The sequence below is a fragment of the Pan troglodytes genome, chromosome 7 (assembly GCF_028858775.2).
Source record: "Pan troglodytes isolate AG18354 chromosome 7, NHGRI_mPanTro3-v2.0_pri, whole genome shotgun sequence".
Classification (NCBI taxonomy): domain Eukaryota; kingdom Metazoa; phylum Chordata; class Mammalia; order Primates; family Hominidae; genus Pan; species Pan troglodytes.
This window is the reverse complement of record NC_072405.2, coordinates 13,310,324-13,325,165: the sequence shown is the minus strand read 5'-3', so window position 1 is coordinate 13,325,165 and position 14,842 is coordinate 13,310,324.

Below are 14,842 nucleotides of genomic sequence, written 5' to 3'. Positions count from 1 at the left end.
CTTTGTCTGTGTGTGCAGACATGTGGAACGGACCCTGGCTGAGTCTTATCCAATACCAGACAGGTCAGTGAGCGGGAAAACCCACAGGGGAGTGAGCAGGAAACCCACAGGGGAGTGAGTACAAATCCCAGCATCCTTGCCTTGGCTTCGGGCTATTCCGAGGCATTCTTACTCCCGTGGACTCAGGCTCAAGCTGCCTTTTGAGGGCTCTGCTGAGATCGCACCTGTGCTGGGTGCCGGCCTCCGTGTCCTGCTCCCTTGCCTGCCAATTGCTTTCTTCCAGGTGCGTGTCCCTATCTCAGACTCTGCTTCTGGGGACCTCAACCTGAGGGAGACCTAGTACAGGTAAATAAATTGTGGAATCTTCCCCAAAAGGGATTATGCAGCCATTAAAAGTGATGATGTAAAGGCTGGGCGTGGTGGCTCACGCCTGTAATCCCAATGCTTTGGGAGGCCGAGTCGGGCGGATCACGAGGTCAGGAGATCGAGACCACGCTGGCTAACACGGTGAAACCCCGTCTCTACTAAAAATACAAAAAAAAAAAAAAAAAAAAAAAAAAAAATTAGCCGGGCGTGGTAGCAGGCGCCTGTAGTCCCAGCTACTCGAGAGGCTGAGGCAGGAGAATGCCGTGAACCCGGGAGGCGGAGCTTGTAGTGAGCAAAGATCGTGCCACTGCACTCCAGCCTGGGCGACAGAGCAAGACTCCATCTCAATAAATAAATAAATAAATAAATAAATAAATAAATGAATGAATAAAAATTAGCTGGGCGTGGTGGCCTACGCCTGTAGTCTCAGCAACTTGGGAGGCTAAGACAGGTGAACTGCTTGAACCCAGAAGGCGGAGATTGCAGTGAGCCGAAATCACGCCACTGCACTCCAGCCTGGGCGACAGAGCGGGATTCTGTCTCAAAAAAAAAAAAATAAAATAAAAAAAGTGATGATTTAAAAGTACAATAATGGTTTCACAAAGAAGTTTACAATTTATAGTTAGCAAGAAGACAGAGTCAACCAAAATGTCTATGGTTTTTAATTTTTGTAAGAAAAAATCTGAGCATGGATAAATCTCAAAATCTATAATAAGAAATATCTTCAGGATAAAGGGTAATTTTAATTTTTTTCTATTTGTTTGCTTGCATTTAAAAATTTTTCTATATTAAAAATAACAGCCGGCTGGGCGTGGTGGCTCATGCCTGCAATCCCAGCACTTTGGGAGGCCGAGGTGGGTGGATCACCTGAGGTCAGGAGTTTGAGACTAGCCTGGCCAACATGGTAAACGCCCCCGTGTCTATTAAAATACAAAAATTACCTGGCGTGGTAGCAGGCAGCTGTAATCCTAGCTACTTGGGAGGGTGAGGCATGAGAATCACTTGAACCTGGGAGGTGGAGGGTGCAGTGAGCCGAGATCGTGCCACTGCACTCCGGCCTTGGTGACAGAGAGACTTTGTCTCAAAACAAAACAAAACAAAACAAAAAACAGCTAACATTTATTGAATGCTTACCATGTGCAAAGCTCTGTGATAAGCACTCTGCTTACATTATCAACTTTACAACAGCCCTAGGAAGTAGACATGATGATAATTTGTATGCTATGGATTAGGCAACAAAGGCACAGAGAGGTTAGGTAACTGACATCAGGTCACACAGCTCCCAAGCAACATAACTGAGATTCAAGCTAGTCTGACCTCAGAGCCCATCCTCTGAACCACTACAATCTACTGCCTCCCAAACAAGCTTTCAGTATCCATGCCATCATATTTTAAAAGTTTAAAGTTAAAAAAAAAAAAAAGAACTCCAAATGAACCATGTGCATAGCAGCATTATTCCCAATAGCTAAAGGCAAAAACAACACAAATGTCCATGGGGGGATGAATGGATAAGCAAACTGTGGCAAACACATGCCATGGAATGTTAATCGGCCTTAATAGGAATGGAATTCTGACACATGCTGGAACACGGATGAAACTTGAGGACATCAGGCTGAGTGAAAGAAGCCAGCCACAAAAGAACAAATATTGTATGATTCACTTATATGAGGTCTCTAGAGAAGTCAAAGCCGTAGAGACAGAAAGTAGAATGGGGGTTGTCAGGGGCTGGGGGATGGGAGATGCAGTGTCACTGTTCAATGGGTGCAGAGTTTCAGTTTTGCAGAATAAAGAGTTGTGGAGGCTGGGCACCATGGCTCACGCCTGTAATCCCAGCACTTTGGGAGGCCGAGGTGGGCGGATCACGAGGTCAGGAGATGGAGACCGTCTTGGCCAACATGGTGAAACCCCGTCTCTATTAAAATACAAAAAATTGGCTGGGCGTGGTGGGTGCGTGCCTGTAATCTCAGCTACTTGGGAGGCTGAGGCAGGGGAATCACTTGAACCTGAGAGGTGGAGGTTGGGGTGAGCTGAGATTGCGCCACTGCACTCCAGCCTGGGCCACAGAGTGAGACTCTGTCTCAAAAAAAAAAAATTAGCTGGGCATGGTGGCGCATGCCTGTAGTCCCAGCTACTTGGGAAGCAGGGAGATTCTCCTGAGGCAGGAGAATTGCTTGAAACTGGGAGGTGGAGGTCGCCGTGAGCCGAGATCGTACCATTGCACTCCAGCCTGGCAACAGAGCGAGACTTTGTTTCAAAAAGAAAGAAAGAAAGAAAGAGTTGGGGAGATGGATGGTGGAGATGGTCGCACACCAATGTGAATGTCCCCACTGCCACTGAAGTACACGCTTAAACCTGGTTAACATTGTAAATTTTATGTTACATAGTTATGTATATTTTACCACAATAAAAAAAAACTGATAACAATAGAGACTGTGGGACAGCATGCTGACGAAGATTCTTTGCATGACCCAACTTCAATGATCTATATTTATTTCATTAGCTATATATTTATCAGGCTCCCAAACCTTTTCCTAGGCCCATCTTTGCACTTCCTTGTAAAATCAGCTTTTGCAAAAATCTTGCTAAGTCAGTTTAGTTAACAACCTGCCACCATCAGTATCTGATCACCCTTGATGATACTGGATTGGGTTGCCCATCCTCTTCCATCCCACTGGTGATGTCTGATCAGCCTGGCCTGCTTTCAACATGCATCCTGTTAGGTTGGTTTAGACAGCATCCCCCTGACCTACGGTTTCCTCTTAGTCACTTTCCACCCACTGACCTCGCCCCCATCTTGCTCCTTGGCTGTGCATTCCCACTTGCTCATGCTGTATTCGGAGTTGAGCCCCGTCTCTCTCCCCTACTGCAAAATCCTATTGCAGTGGTCTCTATGCCTATAGCCATGGTCTCCAGAATAAAGCCTTCCTTCTTTATTCTAACAAGTATTATTGAATATTTTATTTCTTTAGTAATGAGCACCAGGAGGCTTTCTGATCACTTTCAGTCTCTACAGGGAAACCCTTAGCATGTCACAGTTCCCCCGTGATTTCCACTCTGTCTAGTAGGACCTGTCACATGCCTTGTCCCCTTTGCATATTGCCCTATGGACAGGGATGGCTGGGGCGATAAGAGCAAGGGTGTCAGCGACTGGTTATCCGTGTGACACTGAGACCTTTAGCAAGTCAACGCAGAATGTTCAGTGTTGTTTCCAGAAGCAGAGCTTTTTGAATCAGATCAATCTGGGTCAATATTTTCCCTGAGCAATCTCATCTGCGAACTGTTTTTAGTGTCCTGTGGATTATTGCTATTATTCTCAAGAATTTAATTGAAGGTGAGGGGAGGAATGTGACAGTAAAATTTGAGTATAAAAAGGATGGCTTTAGAATCAGTGCTTTTCAATATGTCTGTCAGCACTAAAGTTTATTTGGTTATATTTTTTGTTACTGACTTGTTAGCTGTATCTCTATTTTCTGCTTTACGGATTTGGCTGTTCTTATTTAAAAGTCTAAACAAGCAAAACCTTTACTTTATAAGTCTGATAGTTCTGTGGCCAGATGGTGCCAGTTCACTTCCAGCTGAACCGGTACAGCCTGACCACACTCCATGCTGACAAATAAGATGCAAGATTCTCTTGTGTGGCATGAAACTGTTGAATATCTCAAATAATTTTCTTCTAGAAGTAGAACTGCTGCTGATAAATGTGATACCGAGCAACTGCGGCCAGATTTTTTCCTTATAGCAAATGTTTGATCTAATTTCCCATTGGTCTTACGCTTCTGGTGTTATCTCATAGTCCCTAAATGTAAAATCATCCTCAGAACCTGCATTAACGTATAAAGCTGGGTGTAGGAAGCCGAAACAATGAAAAACAATACCTTAGAAATGCAAAGGCTAAATGGGGCCAAGCTGGTTTTATTAGCTTTGTATATAGTCAGTTTGCCAATTTTTTTTCCTGGGGTTCTTTTAATGATGGTGTAGAGGGTTTTGATAGCCTACAGATCATGCCAATTTGGTTGGCAAATCCTAGCAACAGAATTATCCTAAATGCACTTTTGGGGGACATGATTAGAATCATTATGCAGCTCTGTGGGCAGCTGTGGGAAGGGAAGACACTTTGATGTCAGGGCTAAGACAATGGCCTTTTTTCTGAAAAGTACTAAGAAGACAAACTTATCAGTGCTCATAGTGATGAATTAGCATATCTTGGACACGGTGACCATATTTTCTGAACCCCATTGATAGAATGCATGTGGTTCATCTGAATAATTTGGATACATGGTCAGGAGTCCTAGCATAGCAGCTGTTTTATCTCTCTAATTCTTATTCATAAACTTTCTTAGTCCATTTGTGTTGCTATAAAGGAATACCTGAGGCTGGGTCATCTATAAGAGAAGAGATTGGACCGGGTGCAGTGGCTCACGCCTGTAATCCCTAGCACTTTGGGAGGCTGAGGTGGGGAGATCACGAGGTCAGGAGATCGAGACCATCCTGGCTAACACAGTGAAACCGCGTCTCTGCTAAAAATACAAAAAATTATCTGGGCGTGGTAGTGGACGTCTGTAGTCCCAGCTACTCAGGAGGCTGAGGCAGGAGAGTGGCATGAACCCGGGAAACGTGAGAAACGTACCAATTTTTCTCATCCTCTCCCAAGAGTCTTCCTTTGGGCTGGGCGCAGTGGCTCAAGCCTGTAATCCCAGCACTTTGGGAGGCCGAGAGGGGCAGATCACCTATGGTCAGGAGTTTGAGACTAGCCTTGAAATATGTGATACTTTAAAATTCTTTGCTTCCCTCCCTTCTCATCAGATACTTCCTTGCACTGCTAGCCTATCTAAGTACATGCTTTCTTAGAAGTTTCAGGGGCCAGTCTTGAGACAAACCAGGCACGGAGAGCTAGCTGTGAAATTCCAGAGATCACCTTAAGGCAGTTAGTCTACAACCCAGGCATTGTCGAGATGATGCCAGCCCATACTCCAGGTGAACTGTCACTCAGGATGGCCGCCGGAACAAGACACGCAGACCTTGGACCCAGCACCATCTCACATGCCTCCATTCCAAGTTCCCCTCTGTAAATCCTTCTCCTCAGCCTAACGTTTGGAATGATCTTTTAAGGGCATGAACCTGGCCATTCCCCAGCTGCTAGCATTTGAATAAAATTACTTCCTTTCAGCATACCTCAATTCTTGAGTTTTTGACCTCTGAGTAGCTGCACTTGCAGCTGGACTTGGGTTTGGTTACGACAGGAAACGATCCTAAGTGACACTGCAAAGCTGCCCAATTTTAAGGCCACTCTATATTCATTTTTTGACAAATAATTCTTAATTATTGTTGCACCGATCCTGTTGATGGAGTAACTGACTTTTTCTTTGGCTTCCGTACGTCCTTCATGTTTATTACATCAGAGGTACCTTATGCATTGCGTTTTTCAGTTGCATATTACCAGCATCTGAATGGCAGAATTAAAATAATAACATATGAGGAGGTTGAAATTAATCCATTGGTTATCTTTGGGGAGTGGGGATCAAATGTAGTGGAGAATTTTATTTTCTATTTCATAAACTTCTGTGTTGTTCATTTCCTTTTTACTACAAGCCAATGTCACATTTCTAATGACAAATAAAGAAAATATTTTCACAAGGCAGACAAGTAGTTGCAAAGATGGTTAAGTTGGTAAACCCAGATCAGTTATGCATCTCAAGTACCAATCGTCTTTGAGCAATAATTTCATTGAATCAAAGTCTAATTCAGTGTTTCTACTTGCTTTCTCGGGGCCCTAATTCTTCTAATATAGAATGGCTGTGAGATTGACTGGGAATTACTTTTTTGAGTACAAAACTTCAGAAGGTGGAAAAGAGCCATTCTTGTATCTGAATGTATTTGTTATACATTTTCAGAAATGAATCGAAAAACACTGAAAACGTAATATATTTTTGCTAGTGTTTGAGTAATTGTTAAATAGCAATCCACTTGAAATTTTAAGATTTGCTATTGCTGCTGAATATTTATGTACTTCTGCAGTGCTGTCTATTATGCTCAATAAAAGATGTATACACAAGGACATATGAAGGTATGCCACCATTGGTGTGACCTTAACTTGAAGAAAGAAGAAAACAAAAAAAATAAACCAGCAAGCTAATTAATGAGAGACTGTAGCCCAACCTTTGTGCAAATCATCTTGCATATATTTTGGTGAAAATTATTTAGGACAACGGTGTAGAATGGAGGAATGCAAGTCATTAAGAGGCAGTGAATGCCCTGGAAAATGTTTCATTCAATGTGTACATTAATTAGACTCTGTTGGTTAGGGGTGAGAGAAACCAGTCGACCCTGCAGAAATCATGTGTTTATTCCTGCTGGGGAGATGGATTCCCTAGTCATGTTTGTTTGTTTGTTTGTTTTTGATTTTTTTTTGTTTTTGAGACAGGGTCTTGCTCTGTCACCCAGGCTGGAGTGCAATGGCGTGATCTCGGCTCACTGCAAACTCTGCCTCCAGGGTTCACATCATTCTCCTGCCTCAGCCTCCCGAGTAGCTGAGACTACAGGTGCCTGCCACCATGCCTGGCTAATTTTTGTATTTTTAGTAGAGACAGGGTTTCACCGTGTTAGGCAGGATGGTCTTGATCTCGTGCCCTCGTGATCCGCCCACCTCAGCCTCCCAAAGTGCTGGGATTACAGGCGTGAGCCACTGAGCCCGGCCAGGACTCCCTAGTTATTGACTGACCAGGTTGCAACCTGTGCCCATGATAGTGGGGGGAGGGGCCTGATAATGCACAATCCCATCAGGACGAGGGTTTGTTCTCCAGAATGTCACTGGATGGTCAAACCACAGTGCCCACCACGGAGGGCCATTTGCCTAGGGTCTGGTAAATTTATCAGCACTTGGAAGACTACCTAAAGGGAATTACATTTAGACATTGAATAATTATGTGGATATATATTCTTCTAACTTCCAGTCTAGCCAAGTACTTGTAAAAAAAAAATCACTTAGTCATAAATGACCTAGCAAACCAAGAAAAAAAATGCTCAAGTCAGATCCTGTGACGGCTTTGTTGGAAATGCATAAACTACATTTGGGACATCTTGATGATCATTGCCTCAAAAATTTTTCAGACTCCTCTCAGTCAGAGAAATCTCTCTTATCTAAACTAACATTTCATTGCATGTAAAAATTTGGATCTGTCATGAAATAATTATACTTAGGATGATGATGATCAGTGGATACCCTTTTACAAAATGATGGCTATTTGCCAGGCACCTGTGAAGCTTATCACATGTGTTTTCTTACATAATTTTTTTTTTTTTTGAGACGGAGTCACACCTTGTTGCCCAGCCTGGAGTGCAATGGTGCGATCTTGGCTCACTGCAACCTCTGCCTTCCAGGCTCAAGCGATTCTCCTCCCTCAGCCTCCCAAGTAGCTGGGATTACAGGAGTCCACCACCACGCCCGACTAATTTTTGTATTTTCAGTAGAGACGGTGTTTCACCATGTCGGCCAGGCTGGTCTCAAACTCCTGACCTCAGGTGATCCACCTACCTTGGTCTCCCAAAGTGCTGGGATTACAGGCGTGAGCCATCGCACCCGGCCCATGTTTTCTTACATAATTTCTACAAAGATTGTATAAGTTTAAAAATCCTCATTTTTATAAATAGGTTTGAACATAGCACATAGCTTACCTGAGTTCACATTATGTCATTAATCAGGGGTTCAAACCAGATTTGCCTGTTTCTGCAGCCTGTCCTCTCACCTGCTCTACTATATTGAGCTGATCTGAGCTGCAGTATGCCTGCATGAATGAAGGGAAGTGAGACGTTGCAGCAATTATTCACAGAGCTGAGCATGGGGGGTGGGGTGGAGAGTGGCTTTTTTTGGAGATGGAGATGATTTGACATCTTTGATGACTTAGGGGTATCATTTTTCAACTAAAGCATTCACTTAGCTGTTACCATTCCGATCATATGTATTCATTCAATTTTCCATCTAGCAAGGTAAGCACTTTTAATTTCCATATGTAAAATAGATAAACATATTTTTATTAAGAGGGTTGTATCCTGAATGAAACCCAATATCTTTTACCATTAATTGCTCCATTTAAGTTTTGGGAGGGTAAAACAATAACAGTATTTGTATGGTGCTTCGTAATTAGTTGAGCATTTTCCAATTCATTGCCTGCAATGTAACAAAGCAGGTATTGGTACCTCTATTTCATTGATGAGGAAACAAATTTAGAGAGTTGTGTGAATTTTTCTAAATCTTCAGACTCCAGATCTCGTGCTCTATTCCTTACAATTGTTTAAAAAGCAATTGAATGGTGGTGGTAGAAAGGTGAGCAGAGTTGTACTGTAATCAAATAGAGATGAGCATTAACAATGGAAGTAAACTGCCAGTTGGAAGAAGTATAATGAGGTCATTCAAAGCTATTAATAACTTTATAGGACAGTGATTTTCACATTAGTTTTTTGTTGTTGTTGTTGTTGTTTATGTTTTTTGTTTTATTTTGTTTTGTTTTTTGAGACGTAGTCTTGCTCTGTTGCCCAGGCTGGAGTGCAGTGGTGTGATCCCAGCTCACTGCAACCTCCATCTCCCGAGTTCAAGCAATTCTCTGCCTCAGTCTCCCTAGTACCTGGGATTACAGGCACCCGCCACCATGCCCAGGTAATTATTTTTGGATTTTTAGTAGACATGGGGTTTCACCATCTTGGCCAGGCTGGTCTTGAACTCCTGACATCATGATCCACCTGCCTCGGCCTCCCAAAGTGCTGGGATTACAGGCGTGAGCCACCGCGTCTGGCCCACACTAATTTTTTAGCTGTAGAATGGGTGTCACGAGCACCACTGCCTGCAGCACATTTGTGTTGATGATTATTTCTTTTTCTCTTTTCTTCTGTTAATGTGAATAATATCATTGATCAATTTTCTAATCTTAACTCAATCTTGCATTCCTGGAATAAAACCAACTTCATGGTTATGTATTATTACATATTACTAGATTTGATTCACTATTATTCTATGTATTGTTTTGCACCTGTGTTCATGAGAATTACTGACCTGTAATATTTCTTTTTATTGCAATGTCCTTATTAGGTTTTAGTATCCAGGTTATGTTTCTTGTGGTTTTTTTTTTTTTTTTTTTGATGGAGTCTCACTCTGTTGCCTAGGCTGGAGTGCAGTGGCGCGATCTCGGCTCACTGCAAGCTCTACCTCCTGGGTTCACGCCTTTCTCCTGCCTCAGCCTCCCGAGTGGCTGGGACTACAGGTGCCAGACACCATGCCCGGCTAATTTTTTGTATTTTTAGTAGAGATGAGGTTTCACCATGTTAGCCAGGGTGGTGTCGATCTCCTGACCTCGTGATCCACCCGCCTCCGCCTCCCAAAGTGCTGGGATTACAGGCATGAGCCACCATGCCCAGCCCAGGCTATGTCACTGTTATCAAAAGAGTTGGCATTTCAACTTTTTCCTTTTTAAAATTGTTCTGTAAGATTGATGTTATTTCTTCCTTAAATAGTAGGAAGAATACACTGATGAAGTCATCTGGGCCTGCAATTTTCTTCTGGAAAAGACTGTAAATTATGAATTAAATTTTTTAAGTGCATATATTAACAATAGCCCTCAACTTTTCTATTTCTTCTTGCATCAGTTTTGCTAAATTGTGTTTTTCAAGTCACGTTTTAGTTAGGGTTCTCCAAATAGATAGAACTGATAGGAGATGTGTGTATGCATGCATATACACATGCTCAGCTCTGTGAATAATTGCTGCAACGTCTCACTTCCCTTCATTCATGCAGGCATACTGCAGCTCAGATCAGCTCAATATAGTAGAGCAGGTGAGAGGACAGGCTGCAGAAACAGGCAAATCTGGTTTGAACCCCTGATTAATGACATAATGTGAACTCAGGTAAGCTATGTGCTTTGTTCAAACCTATTTATAAAAATGAGGATTTTTAAACTTATACAATCTTTGTAGAAATTATGTAAGAAAACATGGGCCGGGTGCGATGGCTCACGCCTGTAATCCCAGCACTTTGGGAGACCAAGGTAGGTGGATCACCTGAGGTCAGGAGTTTGAGACCAGCCTGGCTGACATGGTGAAACCCCATCTCTACTGAAAATACAAAAATTAGTCGGGCGTGGTGGTGCACTCCTGTAATCCCAGCTACTTGGGAGGCTGAGGGAGGAGAATCGCTTGAGCCTGGGAGGCAGAGGTTGCAGTGATCCAAGATCGCACCATTGCACTCCAGGCTGGGCAACAAGGCGAGATTCTGTCTCACAATAAAAAAAGAAAGAAAGAAAGAAATTATGTAAGAAAACACATGTGATAAGCTTCACAGGTGCCTGGCAAATAGCCGTCATTTTGCAAAAGGGTATCCATTGATCATCATCATCTTAAGTATAATTATTTCATGACAGATCCAAATTTTTACATGCAATGAAATAAGTTAGTTTAGATAAGAGAGATTTCTCTGACTCAGAGGAGTCTGAAAAATTTTTGAGGCAATGATCATCAAGATGTCCCAAATGTAGTTTATGCATTTCCAACAAAGCTGTCACAGGATCTGATTTGAGCAATATTTTTTCTTGGTTTGCTAGGTCATTTATGACTAAGTGATTTTTTTTTACAAGTGCTTGGCTAGACTGGAAGTTAGAAGAATATATCTCCACTTAATTATTCCATGTCTAAATGTAATTCCCTTTAGGTAGTCTTCCAAGTGCTGACAAATTTACCAGACCCTAGGCAAATGGCCCTCCGTGGTGGGCACTGTGGTGTGTCCATCCAGTGACATTCTGGAGAACAACCCCTTCTGCACTCCACTTAATCCTGATGGGATTGTGGATTATCAGGCCCCTCCCCCCGCTATCATGGGCACAGGTTGCAACCTGGTCAGTCAACAACTAGGGTGTCCGGGCCGGGTGCGGTACCCCTCAATCCAGGATACCCCTTAATCCAGGCAAGTGTGACACCCAAAATCAATCACTGTCCATTTTATTTAAAATTTCTAAGTAATGGTATGAAGTTGCTTATAACATCTTCTTACTCTCTTTTTAATATCTCTAATGTCTTGAGTGATGGCTGTCTTTTCTCTGCATATTTGTAATTAGTTATTTTTCTTTTTATTTTAATCAAAATTGCCAGGGTTGAATCAGTCTTATTGGTCTTTTCAAAAATGTCAATTTTTGGCTTTTGTAATTTTTTTCTTTAATATGAAATTATTCTTACTTTATTAATTTATGTTCTTATTTTAATTGCTTTCTTCTTTCTTTCTTTTTTTTTTCTGAGACATAGTCTTGCTCTGCTGCCCAGGCTGGAGTGCAGTGGCGTGATCACAGCTCACTGCAGCCTTGACCTCCTAGGTTCAATCGATCCTCCCACCTCAGCCTCCTGTTTAGCTGGGACAACAGGCATACACCACCAGACCTAGCTAATTTTTGTATTTTTTGTAGAGACAAGGTTTCACCATGTTGCCCAGGGTGGTCTCGAACTCCTGGGCTCAAGCAATCCACTGACCTTGGCCTTCCAAAGTGCTGGGATTATAGGCATGAGCCACAGTACTTGGTTTTAAGTGCTTTCTTCTTTCTAATATTTGTCAGTTTAATTTACTGTTATTTTAATTTCTTGTGATACATTCTTATATCACTAATTTTTCCACTTTCTTTTATAATACATATATATACATTGATAACTTTCTCTTTAAGCATGACTTCAGCTGCATTATACAATAATTCATATTTTCATTGTCATCAGCTTAAAAATATTTCCTAACTTCTGTTATAAGTTTTTCTTTGATCCATGGGTTATATAGAATATAATTTCTTAGTCTGAAACATATGGGAGTCTTCGAAATTATCTTTTTTTTTTAGTGATGTCTAGGTTAATTTCAGTGTAGTGAAACAGGTTCTAGATCATTCAATCCTTTGATATTTATTGAGTTTTTTAAATGACTCATCATATAATCAATTTTTGATAAATGTTCTACATACATTTTAAAAGAAAGTTCATTCTATACTTATTAAGTGCAGTGTTAAGTATATGTAGAGTGGGTCAAATTTGCCAATTGTGTTGTCAAATATTTCATATCTCTGCATCTTTTTGTCTGACTCTTTTATCATTTACCAAGAGAGAAACATTAAAATCTCCCAGTCTGTGGATTTATTTTATTTTATTTTACTTTTGGGGCTATGTTGCTAGGTGCAAGGAATTTAAAATTTTTTTCTCCCTGGAGGATTAACTCTTTTACAATCTTTAAATGTCTTTATTTCTATTAATCCTGTTCATCTGGTTTGTTTGATATTAGTACAGCTATACCTGCTCTATTTTGGTTAATGCTTATATGATACATCTTTTCCAATAATTTTACTTCAAACATCTCTGTGTACTTAAATTTTCCATATTTAAATATGCAAGCATAATATAGTTGTTTTTAAAAATGTAGTCTATTAATCTTTGCCTTTTAATTTGGAGAATTTAGTAATTTATAATTATTGTAATTACTAGTTTAGCTCATTTATACTAAATGTAGTTATTACCATGTTTGGGTCATAGATATAAATATATCATATTACTATCTGTATTCTATTTATTCTTTCTCTTTTCTGTTTGTTATTTTTGTTATTCTAGTTGTTTTGGATTTGGGAACCTTCTGATTTTAGACACATTTTCACTTCTGCTTTATAGTCGCCTCATGCATGATTTCAATTCCTAAGAGTTTCTGGGGTTTAGTGATATAAGCTAGCAATAATAAAAAGTTTTTTTTTGTTTTGTTTTGTTTTTTTGAGACGGAGTCTCCCTCTGTCACCAGGTTGGAGTGTAGTGGTGCAATCTTGGCTTACTGAAACCTCTGCCTCCCGGGTTCAAGCGGTTCTCCTGCCTCAGCCTCCTGAGTAGTTGGGACAACAGGCACGCACCACCATGCCCGACTAATTTTTGTACTTTTAGTAGAGACAGGGTTTCACCATGTTGGCCAGGATGGTCTCGATCTCTTGACCTTGTGATCCGCCCGCCTCAGCCTCCCAAAGTGCTGGGATTGCAGGCATGAGCCACAGTGCCTGGCCAAAATAAGTTTTTTTATTCAATTTCCTCTCTCTGTTAGCTAGTTACTATTACATGCTTTTATTAACCTTTTAGTGGTTATTTTAGAAATTAAAATACGCATCCTTGGCATTTTAGAGACTGCTACAAATTATTCTCTTGTCTGTATTTTCTATCTTTTAATCTTTGTGTATCCGGTGAGAATATTTTATTTAAATCTCCCTTATTTTTCACTAGTATTCTCTTCTATTGGATTTATTCTGCTCTTAAACCTTTCTATTTCATTTCTTATTTTAGTTATTATATTCTCAGTACTAAAATTTTTATGTTATTTTTTCTTTTTTGAGACACAGTCTTGCTCTGTTGCCCAGGCTGGAGTGCAGTGGCACGATCTTGGATCACTGCAACCTCCGCCTCCCATTTGTAATTCCCAAAAGAATTTGAGAGATTCTTTTGCCTCCGCCTCCCGAGTAGCTGGGACTACAGGTATGCGCCACTGTGTCTGGCTAATTTTTTTTTTTTTTAGATGGCGTCTCGCTCTGTCTCCCAGGCAGGAATGCAGTGACACGATCTCAGCTCACTGAAAGCTCTATCTCCTGGGTTCACGCCATTCTCCTGCTTCAGCCTCCCGAGTAGCTGGGACTACAGGTGCCCGCCACCATGCCTGACTAAATTTTTGTATTTTTAGTAGAGACGGGGTTTCACCGTGTTAGCCAGGATGGCCTCGATCTCCTGACCTCGTGATCCTCCCGCCTCAGCCTCCAAAAGTGTTGGGATTACAGGCCTGAGCCACCGTGCCTGGCCTTTTTTTTTTTTTTTTTTTGTATTTTTTAGTGGAGACACGATTTCAACATGCTGGCCAGGCTGGTCTCGATCTCCTGACCTCACCTCAGGTGATCTGCCTGCCTCGGCCTCCCAAGTGCTGGGATTACAAGCATGGGCCGCCGCACCTGGCCTGATTGTTTATTTGAAGTAAATTTCTGTTTCCTAGTGAAACTATTGTCATCTGTTTAATTGAACACGTTAATCACAGTTATTTAAAAATCCATGTTTATTAACGTGTCAATTTCTATTTATTTTTCCTTGATTTTTAATAATTTTTATGGAATGCAAATATTGAGTATAAAAAATTTAAGAGCCATTGGATGATAGCTTTCTCTAGAAAGGATTTCATTTTCTTCTGGCAGGCAGTTATGGGAATGGTAGATCACTTTGATCCAACCAGGGATTGAGTTGATTTGAGGCTGTTTCTGTCTTTGTGAGATCTGCTCTACTTCCATTTTGCCTTTACTCCTGGGGCACAGTCTGGGATGTTTAGCAGGGCTAGCCTTCCCTAGCTGGCCTTGAACTCCAGTTTGTATTTTTTCAACACAACAGGGCTGCTGAAACTTTTTATTTTTGAGTCTTTGGTTGTTGCTTTCTGCTTAGCTTTTCAGTCTAGAAGAGTATTAGACTA